The sequence below is a fragment of the Crocuta crocuta genome, unplaced genomic scaffold (assembly GCF_008692635.1).
Source record: "Crocuta crocuta isolate KB4526 unplaced genomic scaffold, BGI_CrCroc_1.0 scaffold28, whole genome shotgun sequence".
NCBI lineage: Eukaryota > Metazoa > Chordata > Mammalia > Carnivora > Hyaenidae > Crocuta > Crocuta crocuta.
Window position 1 is genome coordinate 631,731 of NW_027533256.1, and position 15,363 is coordinate 647,093.

Genomic DNA, 15,363 nt, shown 5'->3' on the forward strand with positions numbered 1-15,363 from the left:
TCCCCCAGAAACAGAAACCAAAGGCCACACACCTTCTCCTGAGCGCCCAGAGCTGCTGAGAGCTTGGTCACCACGTGAGACCTCTGGGCAGGGACTCCCCTTGGGAATAATGCCAGTGCTCACAGAGGCTGCTCTGTGGTGAGGACAAAAAAGAAAAATCTAATTCCCGAATCTTATTTTTAGCTGCAAACCAGGCAGAAGAGAAGAAATAAGCCACTCTACTATAATCCCGATCACAGTGAACAAGTGATTTCATCACTTTTAAAAGCCTGCCCACAGAATCTGCCACCTTGTAGGGTCTAATCTGGGAAATTCTCATCTTGTTTCAAGTGATGAGCTCTTCTCTAGAAGAGCCACCAAAAGTGATTTCCCTGAGAAGTGCAATTTCTAGGCATTTGTTTGTCCCCAAACTCGGATTCTTTTCTTTTTTTAATGTTTATTTATTTTGAGAGAGAGAGAGAGAGAGAGAGAGAGAGAGACAGCATGAGTGGGGGAGGGGCACAGAGAGAGAGAGAGGGAGACACAATCCAAAGCACGCTCCAGGCTCTGAGCTAGCTGTCAGCTCAGAGCCCAATGCAGAGCTCGAACTCACAAACTGCAAGATCATGACCTGAGCCAAAGTCGGGTGCTTAACTGACCGAGCCACCCAGCTGCCCGTTAAACTTGGATTCTTCTGTTGTGTTCTCTTAGGTAATGTAAACACAACTATGCCAGCTGAGGAGGTGAGCAGGAGCAGACCCCAGGGGAGAGTGGAGGCAGGCATGTGGGCATCCCTGTTCACAGTGGAAAGCCCCTCATTTGTCCAAAGAATAAAAACACGCACTTACGTGTACACACACGCACATTGGATTCTTGCCTTTAACAGAAAATAGAGTTTTAGAAGGAAACAGAGAAAAACTGGTATTTGGACAATTAGGCCAACCTTACTCTAAGAACTCCAGTGAAATACCTTCTAAAGAATGATTTTCCCAGGGCTCCTGGGTGGCTCAGTCGGTTAAGCATCCGACTTCGGCTCAGGCCATGATCTCACGGTTGGTGGGTTTGAGCCCCGCATCGGAGCCCGCTTCAGATTCTGTGTCTCCCTCTCTCTCTGACCCTCCCCTAATCACGCTGTGTCTCTCTCTCTCAGAAATAAATAAAACATAAAAAAAAAGATTTTTTAATAAATAAAGTATGATTTTCCTACCTCTGAAAACTAACTTCTTTATTTTTATTCTGTTGTTGGTATTGAGCACTATGATATAAATATCTGTGTAGGTAGAGGCAGCTGCCTAACAATTCACCTGTGAGATTTGTGGACAGCATTGGGGCTTGTGGTTTTTTCCCAGGCGTCACCCCATTTCATCCTCAGAACAGCAAAGGAGGCAGATAGAATCTGAAGATGAGGGAAATGAGGACCTTTGCTTAAAGTCTCACAAAGGGTAGGTCAGAGAACCAAGACTTGGGTGCACATATTCCATTCAGTGTGACACTGAAGGTGTGCCCTCTTCGAGCCAAGGGACATGGACCTGCACAAGCGACTCCCCAAGCTCTCCCTGTCAGGGGCACCCACAGATGGGGCTGGAAGGACCCCACCATTCTCAGGCCTGGCAGGGTAGGGTATGCAAACCAAAGTTGCCCGAAAGTTGATTTCCCAGATGGACCACCCAACAGGGTGCTCTAGCTTATCCCCCCATCCTGTGGCCTGACCTGGGTCCCCAGAAGGGCATAGTGCTGCCCCTCACATAGGGCAGATCCCTTTTACCAATACTCGGCCTCCACCTTTCTCCTGGCCAAGCCGATAGTACAGCTATCTGTTGAATGATTCCTTTTGAGAACTACTCTGCTTTCCCTACAATTTCTCAACAAAGACCAGTTGACTACAATTGGCCAAGTTTCATCTGAACCCAGAATGACAGCTGGCCCCATCAGGAGGGCACTGGGGAAGGTACTAGACCCCAGAACTGAACATCCACATTCCTCAAAACACAGGGTAGAACGAGACCCTGAGAGCGGCTGCTGAAGGAGAAACTGGGGCCCTTAGCCTGGAGCAGGGAAGGCCAAGAAGGCCACCAGCACTGTCTTCAAGACCTCTGAAGAGCAGCCAAATGGTTAGACACATCTGTCCATCCCGAAGGTGGACCAGACCCGCAGATAGAAGATTTAGAAAGAAGAAGGTTCCTTCTGACTTTCCTAGGATAGGATGGGCCCCTTGGATAGAAAGGGGCTCCCTGGCACTAGAAGCATTTGAGAGAGGTGGGATAGTCCCTCCGTGGAACCACGGAGCAGGGACACAAGCGTCAGGTAGAAGGCTGGGCTGACAGGACCTTCCAAATGTCTTCCAACTTTGAGAGTCTCCAATTGGATAGAATGGACACAAAGCTGTGGGAGACCCGGTCATCTGCCTACAGGGATCTCCTCTGGGCCTAAAAATAAGACTCCTGGAGTCTGATCCAAATTAGATCCTCAAAACTGTGTCACCATGGCCATAAATATGTCTCTTTGAGGGCCAGTTGATACGATTATTTTAATCGGTTACACCCCCTAGAAGAACTGCCTGTTCCCTCTTTGGCCCCAAATGCATTCTGAGTAGGCGTGGTCCTCTTCCCCCCATTCCAAGCAGGGCTGTGGGGAAGCCATCGTGGGGAGAATGTGGGGGGTGGCCATCGGCAGCCCCTCTGCTTCCCCCTCTTTAGCACTCCTGGGACATTCCTTCCATTCTGGACTCTCTCCTGATCATTCACCAAGGCTCCCAGTAGAAGACAGGACTGGGAACGCAAATGCCCACAGGGGCCAGACAAACAGCAAAAGGTATAAACCAGACACAAAGTCACATGAGGGGGAATGTTAGGTGCTGACAAGTACCTCCCAAATCCATATGTTGAAGTGCTAACTGCCAGTACCTAAGAATGTGACCCTGTTTGGAGACAGGGTCTTCAAAGAGGTGAGTGGCTAAAATGAGGTCATAGGGTGGGCCCTAAGCCAATAAGGACACTGACAGGTGTCCTTATAAAAAGAGGAGGTGAGGACACAGACACACACAGTGGAAGACCACATGAAGACCCAGGGAGAAGATGACCACGCCAAGAGGCCTCAGGAGAAACCAACCCCACAGAAACCTTGATCTCACACTTCCAGCTTCCAGAACTGTGAGACAGTAAATGTCTGTCGTCTAGCCCCCAAGTGCAGGGTATTTGCTGCTGTAGCCTGAGCTGATAAATATGGGGAGACTGGGCACACCCAGAGGGTTTAAATTATTTTTTTCCCTCTCTTTCAAAGGTCGGCCAAATGAAATGGAACCCTGGGCCTCTCTAGCGCCAGTGTACGGCCCTCTGGTGGAATTTCAGGGAAAGAAAGGCAGTAGGGTGTAGCATAAAGAGCACTGTGCTCCCTGTGGGAAGAGCTGCTCATCTCAGACTATTTTATTTAACAAGCTATGTGGCCTTGGGAATCATTCAGTCATCTTACCCCCATTCCAACATCAACTAACTAAAACAGTTGGACCTAATGACATCCAAGGGTCCCTCCAGCACTAAGCTGTAAGGCTTGAGGACCCTCGTTAGCAACGGGCAGCTTCGGGGCCTAAGCCCAGACGGGGAGGCAGAATGAGACAAAACCACTGGAGAAGCTCACAGAGGTGGGGGTGCTGTGGGGAGCTGATTCTCGGAGATCGAAGGTTCAGTCCCTGCCCTGTCTCTGTCTTGTTCCTCAGTATACTGGCTGCATGGCTTTAGCAGCCCCCTCCGGGCACCCTGCACCTGTGAAGAAGACAATGTGAGCATACACGCCAGGCTCAGTAACAAATCCACCACACCAAGCACACTCATCACTGCCAGCAGACAATAGAGAAGGGTGGACCCCAAGGGGTTTCTCAGGACTGACAGCCACCTCCATCGGTCCCACAGGGCGACTCTCCAGCAAGAGAGGGGGAGTCGTCTATCCAAGTTGGAGTTGGAGTGCCCATCTTCTCCCTACCACTGGGCGCCAAACTGCTACAAGGCCCCAGAGATACTTTTGGATTGTGGCCCTGTGCGGAATGCAGCCGTGAAGAAACCACGTGCAGGGCTAGGGTGACCACATGGAGATCCCTATGCATGGCCAGTGCTTTGCACTTTACACAGAGCTTCACCAACACCATCTCCCATGTTGTATCATTCCCATCTTGCAGATGAAGAAACCAAGGCTGAGGGAGGTTAAGCAAGACACTGTGGTAGGGTGGGGAAAAAACACAGGGCATGGGCCCTTATTTTGACCTTGAATGAAGTTTATTTAATGTCTTATTATGAAATTACATGCAAATTAAGTCCTGTAGCTGTCCCTGGTGGAGTCACTGTGTGATCTGAGGGCCTCACCTCTGACACACTATTACCACATTTCATACATTCAAGTAATCTCCAAACTGGGAGGGCCCGGGGCAATCAGAGATCTGATCCCCTTGGTACACAGGTGAGGAAACTGAGATCCAAGGAAGCTGTCCTGTCCAGGGCCCCATGGTGAGGCTCTGGCCAGGCTAGGATCAGAGCCCAGGGGGTCTTCCATACACCACCCTGTCCCATCCTATTTGCCTTGAAAATATTCTTTAAAAATGAACAAACCACCGAGAGATGTTCTTACGGGACATTGGGTTATGGAGAGAAGTTTCCATCCATACTCCCCAAATCTGGATCCATCTTCCAGGCAGCCCGCTGCTGGCCTCCTGCAGTGACTTTGAACAGGAGAGCAAATGTGTCAAGTGCTCCTTTCACCAGATAAGGCTGCTGGGAGCAGCTCAAAGGACTGGAATTAGAAATTCTAATTATTAGAACTCTCAGAATGCACCAAAGGACAGCTTATAATTAGCACATGTCAAAAGGCCATCCCCAAAGGGGACACATGATAAATCAGAAAACAAAGATGGTCCAGAGGGGCACTGGGGAGCTAGGCTAGTTGGCCTCCCGCCTCTCCCTACAGCCCTAAATCCAATCTACTTCCCACCCTCCAAGCCCCACTTCCTGCTAGCGCCAGCCTCTCTCCTGCTGCCTTGCCCGTAGCACAGGTATGGGAACACCTGCTCCCCAAGCCCTCCACCTTTTGCAGCATAGGTACTGCCACTGTCCTCGAAGGCTTTCTGCACTGGAACCCCTCTACTTAGGAACCCCCCTCCTGTCTTAAGCTGGTTAGAGACTCGTGGCTCCTGCTGTCAGGGCTGCAAATAAGGGTTTAATGACTAGCCTGTTTGTGGGAAAGAAAGCCCCAGTGGAGTGATAATGTCATTATCTGCTGCACAGGTGTGGTGGTGCCAGGGCGGCCTCACAGCCGGAGCCGCTCTTGTGATTAAAGCTCAGGGCACTCCCCTACCCCCAGAGTGGGAAAGGCCAGCAGGGGAGGGTTTCTTACTGGAGGGAGGAGGGAAGGGAGGAAGGGAGGGAGGAAGGGAGGGAGGGAGGGAGGAAGGAAGGAGGGAGGGAAGGAAAGAAGGGAGGAAGGAAGGANGAGGGAGGGAAGGAAGGAAGTGAGGAAGGAAGGAAGGAGGGAGGGAGGGAAGGAGGGAGAGAAGGGAGGAAGGAGGGAAGGTGGGAGGAGAGGAAGGATGGAGGGAGGGAGGGACCTTCTGCTGACTTGTATGCCATAAATACTTTCTTAATCACTTCCTGTGTTAGTCACCGCACTTGAGATTGAGGAAGGAAAGTAGGCAAAGATACAGCAATAAGTAAGACATGACTCTGCCCTAGAAGAATTTATGTTAGTGCAACCCCCCCCCAAAAAAAACTTAAAATTTTTTTAAAAGGAACACCCAAGGAACTAGTGTCTGGAGGCAAGGGACACCAGGTTTCCAGGAAAAAGTCCTAGCTGCAGGACTTGACTCGTACAGGCCGTTTATCTTCCTCCAGCCTCTATCATGTGTTTCATGGAGATAACACCACCCGTGCCCATCCCACAGGTGTTGCTATGGAGAACACACGATAAAGCACAAAGACAAGTCCTTTGGGAAATGCCTACAGCAGAACTCGCTATCATAACATGAGCCAATCTGCATTCTGGAGGCCGACAATCAAAGGGAAATCTGTGTTTTTCCACATTCACTGGTTTTACTCAAGATGGTACCCAGTTCTTTGGACAAACATCCCTAGAGTTGAGCATGGCAATTTATCAGGCCACCATACATTTGTGCTTACCAAGGAACTTCCTTCCCGGTGTCAATTTATTTTCCCATATGGTGTTGCCCATAGGAGAAAGAATGTATCTATGCCTAGGAATGACAACAATGTTTTATTCCAGAAGCAACGAATCCCATTTGTTTGCTAGTGTGGCTGCTTGGAGCACTGTGTTAAGAAGGATTCTGAACCTGCACCTTGGCTTAGCTGGCAAGAATATCCTGATCGATCAAGGATGTCTGTCATGAGTGAGGGACAGGAGGTGGCACTTTGTCACTTATGACTTAGATGGATGATACTCCCTCTCCCCTTCACACCCACACTCCTTGTTGCCTGCCTTTATAGTCGTATCCCCCAGTCATTCAAGAGTTAGTGAGTAGTAGTCAATTCTCTGAACCTGCTTCCTTCTGCATGAATCGTTAAAATTAAGTTCATTGAGCCAGCAAAGCTAAAGGTTTGACCCCAGCAAGAAACTGCTATCCTTAATCAATGAGCTGGTCTCTCAGTCCCCATTCAAACACGCTGGCTTGTCTCAATCATGTTATGTGTAAACTGGGAACAAGAGCTCATCCACTTAAATGCCATCATCTGGGGTCTGGGGAGCCAGGGCATTGCTGGTTAGGATATCACCCGGCTAGGATACCCTGCACGTGCCAGCTATCCTCTGCCCTTTCATTCTATGGCCTCTTTCCGAAGTCTTTGCGATGTTCCGCCTTCAACGGAAGGACAATACTTCCTCTGACTTTATCATGGGCTTGATGGGGTAGGAATCCCTCCCATTTACCCTGCTCAAGTTTCAAAGGGGACCTCTCTGGGCATGTCAGCATTTGGTGAAGAGTCTTCCTTCCTTGGTTGCTCTGCTCACAGTTTTATAAAATTCTATTATGTCCGTGCTAATTCCAAACATTTCCGGGCTACAGACAAGCCCTCAACTACTGTGCAGAGGAAGCGCTGGGCAAATGGACACTGCGATCATGACCAAGAGGGGAAGAAAACAGGCCCCAGAGCAGCACCTGTGTGCCAGGGAACGCTCCAAACACAGCCTCAGCGAGTCCTCAGGAAAGAGGGACCCTTGCGTGATCTTACATTTGCAGTTAGGATCACAGATTGTTGGAGGCAGGAAACGGCTTTGAACCCATCCAGTGACTACAGAAATGGAAACTGAGGCCCAGAACAATTAATCCGCCCATGGTGCTAGGGCAAGCCAGGAATAGTAGCTCCAGATAACATCACAAAAGTGTGCATGTTCTTAAGTAATGCAGAACTGTATGTTTTTGTGACTTCAGATGGTGTCCTCCTAAGCTGCCCTATGACATTCTCAATTACCTCTGCCTAAAAGCCTTTTCCTTCTCAGGACTAAATGCACAGTGTCTTGCACATTGCAGTCATTCAAGGCTTTTAAAATAAATGAACAAATGAGGTAATGTATATAATTCTGAAGAAAGATATTCGGTGCAATTCTATTTGTAATAGAAAAAAAAGGGGAGAAGTGAAAGGAAAATCTAAGGAAAAGAGGTGAGTATCCATATCATGGGACATGAGTCATTTAAGAATATGTGAGTGGATCCCAATGACACATGGAAATACCAATAATATGACAACATTAAAGAAAAAAGCAGAATGTTACATTGCAAGTGCTCTGTGACATCAGCACTGTAAAGAAAAAATGTACAATAATATTATTGGAAGAAAGTAATGCAAAACACGATAGTAGCCATGTTTCTGATGCGATTACAGGTGACTTTGTTTCTGCTTCTTTGCAAGCTTTGTCTTTGTAAATATTTTACAATGTGTCCAAAGGACTTTCATAAGCAGTGGAGGGGACTGAGAAATAGAAAAGAGTGTCCAGAGGTTATTATTCATCCTCCTTGGAGTTTGGAGAGAAACAGATCTCTCTCTTCTCACGTAGACAAGTTCATGAAGCAGAAAGACACAGAAGCTGACCAAGGAGGCAGGCTCTCCCCATCATGCCCAGCGGTCACTCCTCACTCCGGACATTTGTGTCGCTGAGCAGATGCTGTCCTGGGACATCTCCTGAACTGCTCCCCACAGTCTTGTACAAGCTGTTAACCTTTCATGTGTCTCCCTGTTGCTTCCCTCCCTGGACTGGGAGCTCCTTGGGCAGAGGAGGGAGACTCTGCTCTGCTACAATCCCTTGCACTCCTACAGAACCAAGCCTAGGGACTTTTTTCAATACTTGACACCTCAAATCTCAGGAAATACTTGCTCATCGATTGACTAATTGGATAGGTTAAAGAGAAGAGTGGTCCCATGGGGCACCTTGGCCTTCAACCAAGACAGAAGCTGATGCCATTTCCTTCAGGACCCACAGACTTCACCAACCAGGATGTCTCAACACATGTCAACTGTGATGTTGGCATCTGCCACCGCAAGTGTGAGCCACCAAGCAACACGTCACAGGGCACCCAGACATCAGGATGTGTCCCTCACTTCCCACCAGACCTGGGATGGCTACAGGCCTGATAGGGAAGGGCGGGCCCGGCCTGCCTCCCATCCAGCTGCGGGGATCCAATTCCAGTTTCTGACCATGACCCATGGCTCCAGCAAGCAGATCACATCTGCACACCTCTGGTCTGATGAGATCCAATCTGCGGTGTGCCCCACTATGGTTCTTCCTGCAGTTGAGCCAAAAGCACTCAAAGAGGGCCATGATTGCTTTTCCTGTACTATTAAAGCACCCAGGCAGATAAGGAAAGAGTCCCCCTCTCCTGGAGCAACTGTATCCTTTAAGCCTAAACTTGGCCCGGACGTGCTGAACATCTGAAGCCCTCTCTGAGCTCTTCTGAAATCCCAGGGACTGCCAGAGGCTTCTTCACCCTTCCCGAGCACAGATTTTACCTCTTGAGAAAGCTCTCCCTAAGAACCGTGCCCATAGCAATCTCAGTTCTTATGAGCCCTTTACTCCCTGTATGATGAACATACACGTACATACACACCTAGTGTATACACGTGATTTCCCCCATTGGAAGCATATCTTTCTTTTTTTTTGTTATTTTATTTTTTACAAATAGTTTATTGTCAAACTAGTTTCCACATAACACTCAGTGCTCATCCCCACAAGTGTCCTCCTCCATGCCCATCCCCCCTCCCCCCAGGAAGCATATCTTTCTTAAGAGCGGGGTCCGGTGGCTTACACTTCCTGTATCTAGCATGAGCCAACAGCTTTGAATTAATGAACAGGTGAGGGGCGCCTGGGTGGCTTAGTCGGTTAAGCGTCCGACTTTCACTTAGGTCATGATCTCACGGTTCATGGGTTCGAGCCCCGCGTCGGGCTCTGTGCTGACTGCCAGCTCAGAGCCTGGAGCCTGTTTCAGAGTCTGTGACTCCCTCTCTCTCTGACCCTCCCCTACTCATGCTGTCTCTCTCCTAGAAATAAATAAAACATTTAAAAAAAAGTAAAAAAAAAAATGAACAGGTGAACAAGGAGGCTTGTTAACCCAATGGTCAGTTTATAACTCCAAGGAGCTGCTGGGTCCAGCCTCCAAAGGTCCATCCTCCCCCAAAATCATGCCTTCCCAAATCCAGGGAGAGATGCAACTCAGTCGAAATTATGTAGAAATAAAGTAATAATGATAGTGATAATTTCTGTGAACCTACTAGGTGCTAGGTACAAGGACTTTGATATACATCTCATACAATAATCTTACAAGTGAGGCAGCATTATCATTATTAATTATTATCATGATTCCCATGTTGTGAAGATCAGAGGACTATCCAAGGCTGAGAATATTGAACTTGGGATCTATTGGGATAATCTCTTATAAAGTGTAAAGGGCTGCTGGGCTTAGCAGTGCCTTCTTGGCCACAACCGGGGTAAGTCCAATACTCTGGAACACAGAGAGTCGGGGCTAAAACATGACACAGGCGGGTTCTGCCAGATTCCAGCTGCCCTCAGGAACCAGATCCCAGGCAGAGAGTAATGGCCATGACTTGCCTTTTGCTAATGTGCTGAAAAAGACAACTCCCATCCTTCAATTTTATTTAATCAAAGCAAAGAATTCATAAGAATCTACAAACGTTCATTCATCAGACCAATTAAATATTTGATAGCCCAGTAGCTTAATTTTTTATGGCTCAGTGTGTGGTGGGAACCGTTCCCAGGGAGGCCACCCCTGTCCCTGTGATGGAGCAGAGATGTCCCAGGCAGCCAGGAAGAGAGGCACAATGGGGCTCTGCTCCATCCCTGCACATCTGCCCTGACCACGGTAAGACAACCATTCTGGATCGCTGGGCCAAAGGGCCACAGCTACCATTTTCTAAGTTCTTACACAGAATGTACAAAAAGGAAAAAGAAGTTGCAGGTAAGGCAGGGCTGAGGACCTCACAAGGTCAAGGTGGACCTTGGGTCACACCAAATATCCAGGTCCTGGGAAGGGGAGACAGCATCCTCCTGTCTCTTTCCAAGATCATCCAACAGCACAGCAGAAAATGTTTCTGGACACAAGTGTGTGTCACATAGGGGTAAAGTCATACCATCCAGCCCCTGGCCAACTATTAGCACCACAGGGCCACCCCACACCTTCCACCACCTGGACTGGCAACACGCGACCACACAGGTCTTCCTTAGAGCTCACTGGAGCCCTCACAAGGCTTAGAGTCTACAGAGAAGCAGCATTTGGAAACAAGAGTGTTTCACAACTTCCAACTATTTTCTCCAAGGCTAGAGAAGATCTCTCTCTCAGACCTCTGATTATCTTTAACATGAAACTTCAGCAGATTTTGTCTCCTATATACCAAAATACTCAAATCACATTTAGCATGCTTGCAATCCCTGAATTGCCCCACAACCTGAGTTCCTCCCTCCATCTCTCTCTCTCTCTCTCTCTCTCTCTGTCTCTCTCTCTCTCTGTCTCTCTGTCTCTGTCTCTCTCTCTCTCTCTCTCAACCCCTCACTACCACACACTCCTCTCTGCCGACCACAGAAAGAACTGGTACCTAAGCCTTCAGCTGATACCCAGTCAACATCCATCCAATTAATTTGTTCAAGGGTTTAAAGGGGCCAAGAGAGAAGACTTCTACATTCCAGGGGCCATCAGAGATTTCTGTTTTAATTTCTTTTTAATTGGCTGTGCCACTAACAGCTTATCAGAAGTCTCTCTGCTCTGACCCTTCTTCTCTCCCCCGTTCCCTTCACTCTTACAGGGGAAGGACATCCTGGCAGTTTGCTAGAAAAGTAAAGAAATGCTTCAGCAGAGCTCAACTCATATTTCCTGCCGTCCCTACTCGTCAGCAAGCTCTAATGAGGACATGTGGTTGTGACATATGCTTCCACTTCATCAGTGTGGGGCTCACTAGGGCAGGCCTGGAGGAGGGAAGAGGTGTGCCTCTCCTCCCAGAGAGAAGAGCTGCTGCCTCCTGATGGCAAATACCAGGGTGGAAGGCTCTCCTCCCCTGGGGCTCCGGCTCTATCTCTGCTCTGTAGACCTCCACTCCCCAGGGCTCTCAGTACTCTCTGGGAAGGCAGGAGCCTTCCAGCAGCCAGTACTGGCTGACCCCCTGGCCTCTCCAGTGATGGATGTGTTGTCATTGGACACCACCATGGAAAAAGTGGGAAAGTGTGGGGAAAGGAAAGCTGTTTGCCCATTTCCCTCATTTAAGAATCTGGCGAAATTACGAGCAAAGCTTATCTCTACACTCGGAAAATTCATGTTGCAAAAACAGCACTGACACATTTAAGGGAGGAGGCAATTTATCTGATGTCTTGGCATGGCCACCCAAGCAATTATCATAATGACAAAAGGCGATGCTAGACGGTCACCACCACCTTCCCCTCCTCCAGGAAACCAGACTGACTTTTCATGACTTGCAGTTGACATTTTAATAAAGCATCAACAGAAGACCACAGAGGGAAGCAAGTTGAGGACAGGATCTGGCCTGAGAAGGTCAGAGTAGGAGGGAAAGAAATGGCGAAGAGAAATAATGACTCCTGGGGCAATAAAATCCCTGTGTGACCCAGCCTAGAGGCCTGGTGTGATGGGAATCTTGACTTTCTTTTACTATTTGGGAGGAGGGAAAGTATTTTCCAAGGGTACAAAGTACAAGCCACCTCAGTCAATAACGATGCAGAAATTTCTCATATCTGCCTGGTAGCTTACAAATTACAAAGCACTTGAGGCAACTCGTCTTATTCGATCCTGTTAGCTGGGTCACACTTTACAGACAAGGAGATGGGTCTGTCCAAGGTCACAGCACTAGTGTGCGAAGGAAAGGGGAGTCAAATATTTCCACCTCCTCATGACAGAAGTTGCTCCTGTCCCATCACAATCCAATTAATGAGGAAAACAATAACTGGCAAGGCTCTGCTTTGTGGTAAACGCTTAACATCAATGATCCCCTATCTTAATCCTCATATTGAAGTTGGGAGAGAAAGGTTAGAGTCCTCATTAAATCAGACAGAGAAACCAAGGCTCTCGTGTTAGTAACTTGCCCAAGGCCACAGAACCCCCAAGGACAGAACCAAGACTCAAACTCCAAGTTCCTGCCATTGTATCTCAGTGGTTCTCAGTTTCCCCTGGGCATCAGAAACACCAAAGGGCTGGTGAAGCCAAGGCACGCTGAGCCCCCAGCACAGGCTCTCTGATTCAGAGGGTCTGGGTTGAAACCTAACAAGGAGCCTTTCCAACAAGTTTCCAAGTGGTGCTCCTGCTGCCGGTGCAGGGACCCCACTTTGAGAACCACTGATCTGTCTAACACTGCCTCCTGTCACTAATCAGCTAACACGTTCATCCTGCTAGAGACGTGATAAAATAAGGTGGGCAGAACGTGACTGCAGGAAGCGAATTCCTCAGTGCAGGGACTACTTTCCTGACACTTGATACTATAAGTTGAGTACACATTATCCCTAGAGACTTGTAAGTGCCATCGGCATCAGTTGAACATCAGCCAAAGGATATTCTAAGCCAATTTACACTAAAACTCATTCTGCTCTTCATCTGGCCCTCCCCCTGAGGAAAGTGACCCTAACATCTCTCCTCCGGCCAAAAGATCCCATTAGCATCAAAATACCTCTTCCTCAGAGGCAGAGAGAGCACGTCCACACGGGCAGCCCCCATCAGCGCACACCCCCACGTGTGTACATGTACATTCATCGGGTGCGATACTGCGTTGATAGCGATTCATTATAAAATACATGTAGAAATAGTCACTTAAAAGGATGATTGAAAAAAAGCAAAATTGATGTTTTAATATTTTCTTCCTATATTTAAAAAAAAAAAAAACAAAAAAACACAGTTTTGTGCATCCTACTTTGAAGACTGCTGGTCTAGAATTCAGTGTCTGCACCAGACATGGGATGGGATCCCAGTTTCAAGATCTGACGCTGATCTTGTCACTTGTTCCCCCCACCCCATTCCCCTCCCTGCTAAAAAATGGCTGTAATCTTGTTTGGGAAAAGTGTGTTCCTTTCTGCTGACTGTGAGCCCCTAGAAGGGACACTACCTCTCAAAGAATTACCCTGATAATACCCAACCCAGCAGGAGTGCCCCATAAGGAGCCTTGAGCCAAAGCTTCTCAATAATGAGGGTCCTTTCTCCAAGAGAGGCTGAGAAGCACTGAGGAGCCCGGAGAGAAGACAGAGGCTACCTACCCAAGCTGCACCTCACCGGCACAGAACAGACCAACCCTCACTTCTACAGGCTGTGGGAGGAGAGCACTGGATTGTGAGCAGAGAGCAGAGTCAGGGATCCATCTCCACCAACAGCCAAGGCTGAGGCTTGGAGCACACTGTGTTCCCCCTTGGCGCCCGTGTCCTTGCCTATCAACTGAGGTATACAGTGACCAACCACCCCAGTCTGCCCAGTTTAACTACAGGCTTTCCTGGGATGCCAGACCTTCGGTGCTACAACCAGGACAATCCCAAGCAAACCGGGATGGTTGGTCACCCTAGATAAGATCAGGCAGCAGTTCTGGGTGAACCTGAGTGTTTCATCAGCCCCACCCTGTAAGGTGTCTTAGCAGAGCAGGAGGGAGTCTGAGGCCCATCCCTGCTCTCAAGGGCTTTGCAATCTGACCAAGATAGAGTGAATAGTAACAGCGGAAATATGCCCTTCCCTCACCCTCACCCTCACCTTCCTCCCACCCCTCACTACCACCAGCTCGAGGAGGACAGCAGTGCAATTAACCAAGGCTCTGGGGACTCACTGCCTTCATGCCTCAGTATTCTTTCATTTAAAATGGAGTCTGTTATGCCCCGCTTTCTGAGGGCTGTTTCAAGGACAGAATGAAGCAACGCATGCAGAGGGCTTCAGAAAACTGAGAGTGTGTGCTCCATCAGCACTGACTATTCTTAACCGTTCGACCCTTTCTGTCTGTTACGAATCCAAGGTATTTGTACAGAACAGTGCTCTGCACACAGCAGATAATGCACCAGCATGAGCCATCAGCACCTGTTTCCTTCCTCAGTTTCTAGTTGGAGCTCACAGCCCAAGCAGTCAGTCACCATGGGTGGGGGTGGGGGGGGGCCTTCCCTCCTCAACCACCCAAACTTCTGATGAAAGGTACCCAGGTCTCTTCCCCCTGCTGCAAGGGCATCTTCCCTTGGGCCATGACCAGTCCCTGGCTAAGCATCAGCTCAGGACTGCTTAAGGCTCTTGGAAATTAGCTTTCTAAGAGCATAGCAGATTCTAAGAATCCCTGGAGGCAAATGTCAGCAGCATTCCCCACAAACTGAGGCAGCAAGTTAATGCTGGGGACCCAGGACGTAATCCCCTGCTTCAGATAGTCTCTATCCAAAGATGGTCTCCATCCAGTCCAGGACAGCCCTGGAAGTGGGCATATATAATAGAATCCAAATCAGTAAGACTCCCAAAAATACTTGGGCCTGAATTCCACCAATAGGCATTCACTTCTTTGATACTGACATCTCTCTTCAGGCAAAACATTTTTTGGTTGCCCACGATGTCCCCAGAGCTAGAACACACTTAAAAAAGGTAGACCAAGAGTCACTGCCCTTAGAGATCTCACAGGTCAACTGGAGAGACAAGCCGCACGCAAGGGCAATACACAGAGAAAGAGAAACATTGTCACACTCATCTTCAAAGGGATCCTACCCCACTGCCCCTTCTCCTACACCCCCATTGCACTCTGGACACACTAGCCCAGCAAAAGTACTTAGATGCATTCACCATTGTTTTCAGCGTATGGTTCTCTCACTGCATGGTGAGTTCCCTAAGGCCTGTTTTATCCTTTTATGCCCCAAACTTGGTGTGCTGGGTCACACAGCAAGTATTCA

General features: G+C 48.6%; 1 protein-coding gene across 4 annotated transcripts in view; it reads right to left on the reverse strand.

The window, feature by feature from the left end:
* The window catches only part of KCNMA1 (potassium calcium-activated channel subfamily M alpha 1), a 738,944-nt gene that overhangs the window by 582,307 nt on the left and 141,274 nt on the right, over positions 1-15,363 (reverse strand). The window lies entirely within an intron of this gene.